Source organism: Dermacentor andersoni, chromosome 2 (assembly GCF_023375885.2).
Source record: "Dermacentor andersoni chromosome 2, qqDerAnde1_hic_scaffold, whole genome shotgun sequence".
Taxonomy (NCBI): domain Eukaryota; kingdom Metazoa; phylum Arthropoda; class Arachnida; order Ixodida; family Ixodidae; genus Dermacentor; species Dermacentor andersoni.
In genome coordinates this window covers 66880542-66894827 of record NC_092815.1, presented here as the reverse complement: position 1 = coordinate 66894827, position 14286 = coordinate 66880542, and the positions used below count along the sequence as shown (strand labels likewise).

The 14286-nt window shown below is 51.0% G+C and overlaps 1 protein-coding gene and 1 non-coding gene across 3 annotated transcripts in view; both read left to right on the top strand.

Annotated features, from left to right (window-relative positions):
• The window catches only part of Pka-C3 (Protein kinase, cAMP-dependent, catalytic subunit 3), a 163497-nt gene that overhangs the window by 74255 nt on the left and 74956 nt on the right, over nucleotides 1–14286 (top strand). The window lies entirely within an intron of this gene.
• On the top strand, nucleotides 4536–4617 carry TRNAS-GCU (transfer RNA serine (anticodon GCU)). The gene has a single exon. It is a non-coding gene; the product is annotated as a tRNA-Ser (tRNA).

Sequence of the window (14286 nt, the reverse complement as noted above, 5' to 3'; positions counted from 1 at the left end):
GCAGTACTTTGTAACATGATACGTGTCCCTATGCACTGCCGCATAAATGAGCTCAGTTCTTGAAATGTTGCCCTTCGTGTCATAATCGAACTGCTCGAAAAAGTCCATCGATCGAAAAACCCTGCCATGAAGGAGTACAGAAAGGCTTTGATAAATATTTCGAAAACGTATACGCCCTTTTCATATAGTTCTTCTCCCTCGGCACGTCTCCCCTTTTTTCCTTTCTTGCGCAAAGCGCCCTCTTATGCGCCTCCAATGCGCTAGCTGTCGTCTTTCCGTGTCGCAATGAATGGCGCCTCCGGTTGGAGATGCTAATCTGTCTCCTATACACGCTCACTCAACTTGGAAACCGCTTTGTTCCGCTTCACCGTAAACAGGTTTCTGTGAACAGAACAGGGTATAAATGACACTGACTACACTGTTTCTGTCTGTGATACTGCAAAATAAAAAATTAAGACAAATACGACAAAGCATATAGCGGAGGAATGGCAGCCACGTCGCATATCTCCTTTCTAGTACCACGATACTGCTACTTTTTCTGCTCGTGCGTCCGTGCCACGTCGTGCTCATACATGTACTTCCGATGCAGGGATTCCTGTCGACGAGCGAGAAGCCGATCGGGAGCGACGTGTTTGTCGCGCACGCTTCAACGTGAAACCTGTTAGCGGCTGCATTTTGGGAAGGACGCAGCGGCTGGGAATAGAGATATGTCTATTTATAGAGGCTCACTCTGGTGACCATGCAAGCGACAGCAGCAGCAGCAGCAGCAGCAGAAGCAACTCCGGGCACACATCGGGCGCCGTGCAAACACCCTGAGCACTGGCACGGGTGCGTGTGCCTGCGCGTCTCTTTTAGAGCGCGCTCTCGCTCGCGCGGCCTCTTGACGATAGAAGTGATCCGGTTCATTGGCCAAATACAAACTCAGCCAGCGGCAGCTCTCGCAACGCGCTTTCCGACGTGATAAACAACGCGCTACGCAGCGGTCTTTTCGTGTGCGTTTTGCGAGACGGACGAGGTGTGAACGGTCGAGAGACAGCGTCACCGCCGTGAGGGCGCGGGTGTGCTCACCTGAGAGACACTTACTGCACTGCATTCATCCCACTTTTTTTTTCTTTTCCGAACGACAAGGAGACTGGCCTCTCCAAGCGGCTCTTCCTTTTCATGTCTGCCACGTTTCGAACACAGAGAAGCTCTGTGTCTTTCTCCTTCGGTCAAAAGTACGACCGTCTGACGAAATTAGTGACGTCAGAGCGAAAGGCTGTTCTGCGAGTTCAGTTATCTATTGTTACGTTTTCACTAGAATGTTTCTCACTGGATCGGCGCTGCATTTCGTGGTCTCCGGCCGAAAGGTGCAACATCGGCAAGGCGTTTCTCGCGTGTACGAGTTGCGCCAGAACATTCGCGTCGCTTTTGTTGTTGTTGTTGTTGTTGAAGTATGAATTAGAAAAATGAACGCTTCTTGTCTAACTATAATTTAGAACCGCGCAACACTTAGATGACTTCACATTGCCCGTGTTATATTCCATCGTTTACTCACTCGTCGTTTATTCACATCGTAAATCTTCACTGACAGCGAGCATTCGTTGTAACAATGTTTTTCTAAATGCTCCTTTCATACGATCTTTTTGAATCTAGTACAGAGGGATACATTTGTGCACGATTACATATTATCTGAATATAAAGGCTTCGTACGTTTGTAAATGTAGTCTCATTTTGTTCAATAATCTGTAATACGGCCTTGGAACATCTGTGGCGCTGTTTCAAAGCGACTGCACGAGCACGTTGCTTGCACAGTTTTTAAATGCGTAAGTATTTCTATGCCTACCCAAACAGGAAAGCTGTCCGTCACGTAAGACGAATCGCTATAAAGGAAATAATGAATAAAACAAACAGTTTCTAAGAAGGCTTTGTTGAAAGATTTGGTGCTGATGGAATGAAAGCCATCTCCAGAACCACATGTAGAGCCGACTTAGTGCATCGTAGACATCACGAAAATTTCGATTTTGGGAAAATTTAATGCCAAACACACCACATCCCCGTTGCGTTTCGGTGGTCGCGGGATGCGCGTTTCGTTGTGGCGTTCCTTCGCCAACCGAAATGCCACGGATCTATGAGGGCACATGCGCTTCATTCACGTCGCTCAGCACAGATAATCAGGAAATGTCTTTATAAAGATGATAAGGACTGATTAGGTGTTAGATGGGTCTCGTCATGACTGATAATGGTTCGATGCGGGTAGATAAGGTGCTAAAGAGCAATAAGGGCTTATAATGGTCGGATCAATTCTGTTAATATTAATAAGCACTGGTAACGTTTCATAAGGGTCGTATAAATTCCAATAAGGTTGATAAGGACCGATAAAGGTTGATAAAGATCGGATCAACTCCAGTAAGGTTGATGACAACCTATAAGGGTTGATAAGGGACGGACCTAGTGCGATAAGGTTGGTAACCACTGCTAAAGGTTCATAATTATCAACCGTTAGCTGATAATCTTTATACTAGTTGGATCAAATTTCATAACACTGATAGTGACACCGGGTGGCATGGATATGAGCAAGCGGCACAATGCTTAGCGTTAGGAGTTACTGCGTGTGATTTCTTTTTTCTGATGTTGAGTAGCCTTTCACCAGAGTTTTCACGACAGCTTATCGGTATTCGACGGAAATTTGCGGAGAGGAAACGTAAATATCATAACTGGTCTTGCGCGGAAGATGTCGGGTGCGTGCGTGGTGGTCAGAAGATCTCCTCGCAGATCTACCTCAGCTGTTGCAGGCTCACAGTGGGATATGCGTCGCATCGTACAGCATTGCCTTTCTACTCGATCGTGCAAAAAGAAAGAAAAGAAAAAAAGAAAGGAAGGAAATACGAAGGCCTTGATTACAGGGTGTAATTGAAACCGTCGTTCCTTCTCTAGACTAGCGAGCAATTTCTCTAGTGCAGCCGGCTGTTGTGAGCGCATTATCGACGTTACGCGAGGGATCTGGAGATAAATTTCGCACGAGAACACTTCAGTGCTTAAATTCCACCGCAGAAATATGTGAAACAAATGATAAGAGAAAGACGCAATGGTATAAATATAGAAGAAATAACTGATAAACCAATGTTCGAGCATCAGTGCTTACATTATGACTTCAAGAATACTATCCAATTCTTTAGGTTCGCGCTTTTCTGTACCCCTCTCTTTATTTTGCTCTCTCTCTCTCTCTCTCTCTCTCATTTCCCCTTCTGGCGCGCTGTGAAGGTTGAGCCGATAAGAGCCGAGAACTTCTGGGAACTCAACTCGTCGACGTGGTTGGAATTCACATTTGTGCGTTTGTGTGTGACCTCAGTGTTTCCACCCGCCTCGCTGATTTATTTGTTATCTCTTCAACTCTTTCGACAGAGTCGAGCTCCACAAAAGCTAAGGCGAAATTGGCTTCTAGAACGATGCCCTTGGGTCATGCTCGCACTTCAATTCTCTCTCTCTCTCTCTCTCCTGGCGTTCTTTCGCTGGCGTTCACATCATAAAGCTTACTTTTTTCCTTCATTTTTTAATTTTCTTTACGTTTGAGTAAATATCGCATTCGGAGCAAAAGCCCGGCCCTGGAGAGTATAGGGAATACAGAAAAGATGGCTGTGAGAAGCTTTCTTTCTTTGCTTTCTCCCTCTGTCTCTTTTAAAGGTTGGGTTGCTACTTCGCATAACATATTTTATATACTCAAATAAGTGCATTCAGGGCTTTTCCGTGAGACACTATACGGAAGAGGCAGAAGCAACCACTATGTTGTATGCATTGGCTGTCATCAGCATGCCTCTCTCTCTCTCTCTCTGTCTGTCTGTCTGTCTGTCTGTCTCTCTCTTTCTCTCTCTCTTTCCATTCTCTCTTTACTGCAGATATATTCTTCAAGTCAATTACGCAATTTAAAGTTATTTTATTTTATTAGGAGCGCCATCCTCATACCTCCGCGGCAATTTTTTGTGACTTTTCATGTTTCGCCGTGATTAATCGTTGACCTTGATCCCCGCTTAATCCTGATACACAAAATTACATAACTGTCTCGGTAAAGACGATTGAGAAAAAGAAATGATGGAATGACACACACGTACGCACTGAGTAAAAAGTCGTTAACAGATGCCGTATTTAAAGTAACCGGGTGTCGTTTAATTTGGTAGCAAAGAACGTGTGATATTTATTTGCCTGGTTTATAACCGAGCGTTCACCCTCGCATCATGATGCCGACATATGCCGAAGTGGACATTTTTCAGAAAGAAACGGCACTGAAAAAATTGAATAGCGCTAAAACTGAGTGGAATTCTTTCGAGAAACGAGCGCATTCTATCTGCGCTATACGAAAACACTGGCTAAGAAAAAAAAAAATAAAAGCAATGACGCGCGCAGCATAAGGCCGTTTGTCTTGCACGGCAGCGAGAACGCAGAGCGCTGTTGACAGTAAGGAAAAAAAGAAAAGTTAAAATACTGAGCTTACGGCTGGGGCCATTCTTATCGCCAGCTTGTACCGTTGTTTTTTTTCGAAAGAACGTTTTCCGCCGGCGGACGAGGTGGCCGAGAGGTTAAGGCGATGGACTGCTAATCCATTGGGCTCTGCCCGCGTGGGTTCGAATCCCATCCTCGTCGTGCTATCTTTTTTTATTTCGTTTTTTGTTACTTCAGCATTTGTTTTTTGTGCGTCGGCTAACGACACATCAGGAGCAAGCACTGCTTGCCTTTCTTGACGAGGTGACCGAGGCATGCGGATCCAAGCGCTCGCCGTCCGGTGCGGGAAATTCTCATTACGAATACCGTGTGCGACAGACATCTGTATCGCGTGCAAGGACGAGGCTCCTGACCGGGCGGCTAACTCTCGGTAGTGAATCTATCGATATTTTAACATCACCACGTCAGTCAAGTTTGACGATGGGTTTTAGAAGTGAACTCATGTTGCTGATTTGGTGAGCATTGTTGTCCAGCCAGACAATAAAATTGAAAATAATAATAAAGACGAGGTGTTCGAAAAAAATAAAAAGATGGAATGCTTCTTCGTGCGTCGCTTCTAATCACTCCGCTTGTCGCGCAGCTTCTTGCTTCTTTCTACTGGAAACAAAGTTTTGCTTTGTTGCCAGTCATCCTTGCACTCACGTAAGTACACCAGTCAAGAATACGTGAATAAAACATGCGCACAATAATGAGACACCACAGCAGTCCACACACACACAAAGCACTATCCAGCGCATATGAAATATTATATTGACCGCGAAACGAATATGTCAGGATGAGCTTGAACGTTCGGCGACTGAAAACAGATCGCCAAACCCGAACGTACAAGCCCTGGGCCGAGGTCTTCCACAGCGTTTCTGCTCTCTGCAGCACAGTTTATTCCAAACCAAACGAGAAGCACTCCACCCCCACACCCCTTAGAGCCTTATTAGGGCCCTCCCGTGTTCTAATAAGGCAGAAGAAAATAAGAAATAAGAAAATTCAGCAAGCGACGCGCTTGGAGCTTGCTCTATATCTCTCGCCTTCCCTGCTCCCTCTTTGAATTAAACTGGGATTTCTGTCTTTCTCTCCCTCCCCCCCCCCCCTCTACCCCCTCGTTTGTTACAGTCTGCAGTGTCTGTGTACCCTGAATAGCCGCATTGCGTTTCTTTGTTTCCCATCGATTGCAGCAAGCTTCTAGTGCAAGTGCATTGCATTTCATGGGGCAGTCGAGAGAGAAAAGAAAACTGGGACGATGCCAAGGCTTTTTTACGTGGCACAACATCCTAATGGACCCGAAGCAATTTGGCGCTCACACAGAGATCGGCGCTGCGATTTTGGTACGAGCAAGACTGCGTCGTTTCATCTTTTGAGACGTCTTCGCGTGCGGCACCTCCCTGATAACGGGCACTGCAGGACGTAAGCGAGCTGGCCCTCGCAACCACACTGCGCAGGCACGCTTTGGTATGAGACAATGCGCGCATTGTTCCGTTTTCGTGCAGATTGCGGCAGGACGACAGGTATGATGTCTAAGCTGCATCGAGCGTCATTGCGTCTTCTCCCATCCGCCTGCAGTGGATGTTCTTGGAATACGTGCGTCCCATTATCACTGTGCCGTGTCATATGGTACATAGGCAGTGCCGTTAAATGCGGCCAGACAATGCGCACATTTGTCTACAATCTTTTTTTTTTTCCTGAACTGAAAGCGAAACAACCGAGTTTCGACATCCGTCGATGATTTCGCTGAATGGCGTAACTTTTCCGAGAAAGAAGTGACTCAAGTAAGAGCTGGAGCTACGGGCACAAAAAATGTGAAGCACTGCTGACTAGCACAAGCACCTCGCGTTATCGTGAAGAGCTAACTACTGTTTCGCGGCATGAAGCCAGGGTCGTCGAAGCCCGGTTCTCAACATTGACCCATCTTATTTTTGTGGCCATGGCGTTTCTCTACAGTGCAAGATGGTCGAGGATCCAATTCCCAGCATCGGTAGTCTCATTTGAATGGTGGCAGAATGCAGGGACACTTATGTACTCAGATTTAGCTGCCCCGCTAAAGAACTTCAGCTGGTCAAAATAATCTGGAGGAGTCTCTCACTGTTCGTTGTGAGCTTAAAATATGTCAATCCATACTATCTGTTGTGTATGTGATACAAGAAGTAGCTGCGACTAAACGACAGTCATTCCGGTCTTCGAGATTCTCTTTCGTACGTCGGCGTACCCCCATGAGTGTAAAGACGCAGCAACAAAAAAAAATGCACCTGTTACCGCAAATCTTTTACCTGTTCGTATTTGGGCTTATCCAACGGTTCTGGCATCTAGCGGACCCGATCCCAAACCGATATACAAAGCGAAACGCACTCCCTCCCTTGCCATCCTGTTACTGCAACCCTGGTGGCTCTCGACGCGAGACCAGGGCGGCTGACCTCAAATTAATCCGCCCTGCAGCCAGTGCCCCGTGGCCTGCTACTAGCAAGAGTGCGTTCTTCGCCAAAACGGATCAATGCGGGACTGGCGCACATAAGGCAAGCTCCGACGAGGCGATTTGATTTTACCCTTGATGGCCAGATTGGAGAAATTGCGCGCTATACCGCGGGGCCCGTTCATCGAGAGGCATGACATCGCGGAGTGGCTTCGCCCTTGAAGGAGCCAACGAGAGGTGCACGCGTACTCAAGGAAAAAGAGACGGTACACAATTAAAGAGCGAGTGATGCACCACGACAGACGCACGCTGCCGCATCATCGCACTTATTTCATATCGCGCGAGTGTGGACTCGCTCGAGACCAAAAGGAAAAACGCGAGAAAGATAGAATGAAGAGATCACCATGCTGCCTTCTTATACAGCGCTGTTCATGGCTGTTCTTGTAGAGCCTTCAGGCATGTTAAATAGAAGGAGCTGGTGGGAAGCTCTGGCGTAGCAACAAATTAACAGTGAGGTATGGCGTCCTGCCGCGCTGACATTTCCCTTGTTTCTGCCGACTGCTGTGTACATGGTTTTTTTTGTGTAGAGCGGTTAAGCTCGGGCGCTATAACGTAAGGCTATTCACAGTTTTTCTATTCAATTTCTGCAATCAGCCCTCCGCGATTGTTCAAAAATTTTTGGACCGCCCCCACGTCGCCTCTGTGTCACGCGACGTCATGAAAACCGCGATAGCTCCCCATCTGATATGACGTTACACACTGATTATGCATGATTGCGTCGAACAATAGAAAAATGGTTATTTCTGATTAGACGCCTCTTCGCCATTAGACCTTGGCTATTCGTAAAAAGACTTAGGGCTGCACCCACTTCACCTGCCTGTCACGCGACGTCACGAAACCGCGAAAACTCGCCGCGTCGGAGTGACGCGTCAAAGATGCATTAATAAGCCGAACAAAACTGAATTTTTTTCAGATAGCCGCATGCTACCCCGCTCCGAAAGAAATAAAAGGTGGCTGCCGCGGATCACTCAGGCACTGGCTACTCGCACCTGCCGGAGATCATGGGTTTCTTTATATACAATAAAACTTCTTGCGTGGCTGTGTAAGGTTTTCGAGCACTTTCGGCACGTTTACGGCCTCGCTCTGCCAACTCTTCTTTGCTGAGGATCAGTTTTAGCAGCATTCTTAACCTTGCCTTGCACCCGCCGTGGTTGCTCAGTGGCTATGGTGTTGGGCTGCTGAGCGCGAGGTTTGCGGGATCGAATCCCAGCCACGGCGGCCTCATTTCGATGGGGACTAAATGCGAAAACACTCGTGAACTTAGATTTAGGTGCACGTTAAAGAACCCCAGGTGGTCGAAATTTCCGGAGTTCCCCACTACGGCGTGCCTCATAATCAGAAAGTGGTTTTGGCACGTAAAACGCCATAATTTTAGCCTTCCCTTGCATGCCGCCGCGATTTTCGACCAGTCACCGCAAGCTCAGTAAGTGAAGGTGGACCAATCGCAGACGCCGGCATAACCCTCTTCATCCGGTTATCGATTTTCACTGCACTGGCTCGGCCCCATCGAATCCCTCTCCACTTGAACGTGCTCCTCGCCCCCTGTCAGCGAATTACATAAGACAAGCCGCTCAGTGTAGGCAATGTTATTTGTTTTTAAAGCAAACAAAAGTGACTTCTTATAAATAAGGTGATCGTTTGATTTGTCTCTTCAGACAACGCTGCGGGTCAACGCCCGATGATTGCGTCGGCGGTTACGCAAATTTGACGTCAGCAGACTGGAACAAAAACATATTAGAATAGTTTTACGTTAGGGCCCCTGAACTGCAGAGCTACAAAAAGAATATGGCGCTGGATATTTCGGAAGTGCGCCTTTATGTAAGGCAGTTAATTTCACGCTTTTCTTTCTTTCTTTTTTTTGTGCTCTATCGCCGTCTATCAAGCTCAGGATTTTCTCCATTCTGGCATTGCTCAGTACCAAGTTTGCTTACCCTTTGTGGGGATCGCACGCGCATCCCGATATCTCCGGAGCGGCCGCGCGGTTATCACGCGATAATCACGTGCTCGCTCGCGGAGGGTAGCGGGGAGAGGGCACCTTCGCCGCTCCCGCTGCTCTTCGCGCCTGGCCGCAACGCTGCAGCCAAGGCACCCCGTTCCCTCCTTTCCCTTTCTTGGAACCGGGGAGACTCCCTCTCCGCCGCTCGGGGAGAAGTGCTATTCCCCCGATGCACCGTCGTCTTTCGGCTGAAGAGCTTGCGACAGGCCGCATCTCAACTCAGCCGCTGAGACCGCCGCACGCCGTCCCCCTGTTGCGCCCGGCCTTTGTGTGCGACTGACCGCCCCAGGGGCCGAGCGCGGATCCACTCTGGGTGAGCTGAACCCTTATCAGCCTCTTTTGTGGTTCCCACATTGTGCGGTTTGTTTCACCCCAGACGTGCGGAATGCTCCGCCGCTGTGGTTTTTGTGTTGTATTTGTATGTGTTGTTGCTGTTGTTGTCAGTTGGTATACATGTACTCTAAGGTGAATAAACACCTTAGGTCGAGACCCACCCTGTCCCCCCTGGCCTGAACCCGCCGTGGTCGCAACTCACTGCGAACCGCGGGTTAGGGGTCACAGCTCTGACTGCTAGGGCTGCTGCGAAAGTGCTAGCAAGCGACTGCCGCTCCATCGGCGCTGTGCGATCCAGAGAAGGGTCAGGTGCGCACGCGCGAGCCTGAGTAATACCCCTATATTTGGCGCCCAACGTGGGGCCAGAGGTGCGACAGGTTGAGTCTGTTTGTGTGAGTGATTGCCACCACACGAACGAACCATGGCAGCATACGGGGCTGATTTACAGCCGTTGTATACGCTGTCGCAGGTTGCTACCAACAGGCAACAATTCGAAGCGGCGGTAACTGCTACCGCTCAGTCATGCCCTGCGGCGAACATTAGCCCTGGGAATTTGATAAGCTTCGAAGAGGGTAGCGCTACACATGAGGCGCTCTCTCCGGCAGGATGTACCCTTGAAGGCGTGAGGCACATTACGCCGAACCCTTCGCCAGAGTTTGCGGAGAGCATGGAGCCACAGCGGCACACTTGCTCAACGCGTCCCGCTCCTGTGCCAGGCATTACTGGCCAGAGCGAGCCTCAGCACGCACTGTTGAACGATGCGATGCGCTTGATTGAGAGGTTGACAGGTGCCGTGCAGAACACTCTGCTGACATCTGCCGCCGCTGCTAGACCGAGAGTGAGGGTGGACTTACCCACCTACAGCGGGTATCATGATTCAGTTAGCGTCAGCGAATACCTCGATCGCGTGCTGACTTACCAGCGCGCAACGGGGCTGTCCGATGGCGAGATACTGGAACGCGTCGTACCAGTGTCGTTAACTGATCACGCTGCCCGCTGGTTCCGGCTTACTGGCCACCGGTCTAGCACGCTGGCCGAGTTCCGAGCGACCTTACGCGAGGAATTCCTGCCCGCAGATTACGAGCGTCGTCTGCGGCGCGAGTTGGAGCTACGTACTCAGCATCCGGACGAATCCTTGCTCGAGTACGTCAGGGCGATGGACGAACTTTATCGTACCGCCGACCCTTCTGCTCCGAACTGCGATAAGGTGGAGAGAGTCACGCGACAAGCTCATCCCACCTTCGCAGCGTACCTAAGAGGCAGCAAGTTCAGGGATTTGGATGAGCTGGCCTCGGAGGCAAAGCGCATACAGGCGGACATACTCGCCTCGCGCTCATACCGACCTCCACCCCCAGCGTCGAGGGCACTTGAGCCGCGATGCGCGTGGAACGGGGACACTTTTCGCACTCGTTCCGGTGGAGATGGTGCGGTTGCCTTCAGTGACGGGCAACTGAGAAACGGTTGGGACTTATCTGACCGGGCTCTCGACCCGTACACTTATGCCATGCGTGCAGCATGCGCTGCCGATGGCCGAGGTATGCAGAATCGTGGTCGACATGCCGGCTCGATGATGCCAGAGCAGAGCGTGCCTGCAAGGGAGCAGTCGATAGAGAGGAACAACGGTCAAACGGCGCGAGGCACTGGACGCCAAGCCCGAAAACGGCCGGCTCTCCTCTGTTATCGGTGCAACCAGCCAGGGCACTTCGCCCGGGATTGCAGACAGCCTGCGAACCGAGAGCACGCGCTTTCGGGAAACGAGCGGGGCCGCCGGTGAGCAACGCTGCATGGCCGGCGGCGGTTACAGCGGTGCGAAGTGAGACACATGAACTCCTTGCCCCGCTGGCTTGTCGTTTTGGATTACCCAGCGACACGCCAGCACCGCTCATAGAGGTTACAGTCGCCCGGCGCAGGTTTTTTGCGCTGTTAGACACAGGAGCAAGCGCTTCACTATTTGGCGACGAGGTGTGTGAACATCTCCGTCGGAACGCTATCCGACTGAGAGAGAGTAATGTGACCTTCCGACTCGCCAGCGGCACGGCACACGCGAGCTGTGCTGCTAGGCTTGTGGTGCGGTGGGAGAAACGGGTGAGGCGACAACGCCTCGCTCACCTTCCCGGCCTGTCGGTTCCTATAATTCTTGGTAGAGACTTCCTCGCCAAGACGGGCATTGTTATTGACGTCTGCAACGGAGGATATAGGGAGCGAGCATGTGGCACCCTGAAACCTTTCGTTTCATTTCAAAAAGCGTCAGAGACAACTTCGTTCGATGATGCTTCGCGCGCAGACCGACCAAACGATTGCCCGAAAAGGTCCCTCAGAACGGTTGCGGCCGGGTCGAAATGCCGTCCGGCCAACCGCACTGAGAAAAGAGGCGCGGAGGGGAACTGCTCCCCTCCCGCACAGCCCATAACCCCCGCTGCGGTGGCAGACTGTGCCGCAGTGAGGGGCGAACGATACCACCCGCTGCTGGACGACTCAAGCAGTTTGTCGGGGGAAGAAAAGGCTCGCCTCTCATCGCTTCTGACTGAATATGACGCCGTATTTACAGAGCGGCCTGGTTGCACTACGCTATACAGGCACAAAATTGAGACAGGCGACGCCTCTCCGTGGAAGTGTAATCCTCGGCCGGTGAGTTTGGCTAAAAGGAAAGCACTAGACAGCGCTCTGGACGAACTGCTCGATACAGGCGTTGTTGAAAGGTCGGACAGCCCATGGGGTTTTCCTGTGGTGTTGGTTCCTAAAAAGGATGGGACGCCCCGCCTTTGTGTTGACTATCGCCGCCTGAACGAGGTGACACGCAAGGACGCATATCCGCTTCCTAGCATTCCCTCGATCGTATCCAACGTTGGCGGAGCGAAGTACTTCACTACGCTCGATGCAAGCAGAGGATACTTTCAGGTGGAGGTAGATCCCTGTGACCGAGAGAAGACTGCCTTCACTTGTCACAGGGGACTTTTCCAGTTTACCCGTATGCCATTCGGACTTGTCGGTGCGCCTGCGACTTACCAGCGCCTGATGGACCGTGTCTTGGGTGACGCAAGGTGGCACCACGCTCTTGCTTACCTGGACGATGTTGTGGTATACTCGCGTACCTTTGATGGGCACTTACGCCATCTCAGGGACGTGTTGGAGCGTCTGAGGTCTGCGGGGATAACGCTAAACCCGACCAAGACCCAGATCGCAGCAACCCGAGTAACGCTACTGGGGTTTAAACTTGATAACGGACGCCTTCTACCGTGTGATGACAAGGTTCAGGCATTATTGAACTACCCGTCACCGGCAGACATAGGCGGACTGAGACGCTTTTTGGGGCTGGCGAACTTCTATCGACAGTTCATCCCAAACTGCGCTGCACTGCAAGCCCCCTTGACAATGCTGTTGAGGAAAGGTGAGCAGTGGAGGTGGGGTCCCGAGCAAGAGGAGGCACTGCGCAACCTCGTAAAAGCGCTCGTGGAAACCACCGAGTTAAGGCTACCAGACTTGAACAAAGAATTTGTCATTCATACGGACGCCAGCGACCTTGGCCTAGGAGCGGTTTTGCTCCAACAGCACGAAGGTAGCTTGCGCCCGGTAGCTTTTGCCAGCCGCTCTTTGACTCCCGCAGAGAAAAATTACTCCGTGACCGAAAAGGAATGTCTGGCGATCATTTTCGCTCTCAAAAAGTTCGACTACTATATTGATGGAGTCCCATTCTTAATTGAGACCGATCATATGGCACTAACTTGGCTTAGGCGCTTAGGAGAGCCGAGCGGCCGGCTCGCGCGATGGGCACTTCTCCTGCAGCGATACGATTTTACCGTTCGCTACAGGAGAGGAAAGAACAACGTTGTGGCGGACGCACTTTCGCGCGCGCCCGTTGACTGTGAGAAGAGTAACATTACTACTCAACTCACCCCGCCCGAAACTGAGCTTGAGAGCGGACTAACCGCTGCGACGATTGAGGTCGTCAGGAGGGGTAACATTAATACCCATCGTGACTCCTCAGTGACTCAGCCTAAGAGCAGAGTAACTGCTACAATGCTCGACGGCGCTGGTCCCGAAGGAAGGGCAGACGAACCCCCTTCGCAGGACGAAAGCGTGAACCACTTGGACTGCGTCAGTTCAGTGGGGAGCGTGTTCGGCAGAAAGGAGCTGTTAGAGGCACAGCGGGAGGATCCGTTTTGTAAGAAAGTGTTTGAGGGGCTCCGGGAGCCCGGCGGCGCGGCCGCGGCGCACATGGACGCAGCTGGTATTGCTGTGGGTGCGCGGCGCTCCGAAACAGCTGGTAATGCTGTGAGCGCGTTGGATTCCTACCTGCTAGACTCTGACGGCGTCCTGCTGAGATATATCCCCGCGGAGAAGGATACACATGAGTCCTTCAAAGCGGTGATTCCACGCACGCTGAGAGGAGCACTTTTACGCTACTTTCACGATACGTGCCTGGCTGGGCATGCAAGTGGCCCTAAGACTTATCTGAAGTTGTGCCGCTTTGCTACCTGGCCGGGAATGAAGCGGGATGTGATGCGCTACGCCCGCTCTTGCAACGTGTGCCAACGCGTGAAGCCGCGTGGTGGACGCCCACCCGGGCTCATGCAGCCGATCAATAGCCGAACACCGTGGCAAATTGCGGCATGTGACGTCATGGGGCCTTATCCCAGGACACCGAGCGGGAACCGATTCCTTCTCGTAGTCACAGACCATTTCAGCAAGTGGGTGGAACTGTTCCCCCTACGGAAGCTGACGGCACGCGTGATCATGGGAAAGCTGATCGAGGTGTTTACACGATTCGGCTATCCTGAGCAGTTGATAACGGACAATGCGTCCTACTTCACTGCCAAACTCTTCGTGGACTCTTGTGCAGCTCTCGGCATTAAGCACAGGAGAACAACCACGTACCATGCCCAGGCGAATCCCACTGAGCGTGTGAACCGCAACATCAAGCACATGCTAGTTGCATTTGCGGGGACGCACAATGAGTGGGACGCTTGTCTTCCTGAAATTGGATTTGCTATCAGGTCGACAGTGAATCGATCGACTGGGTATA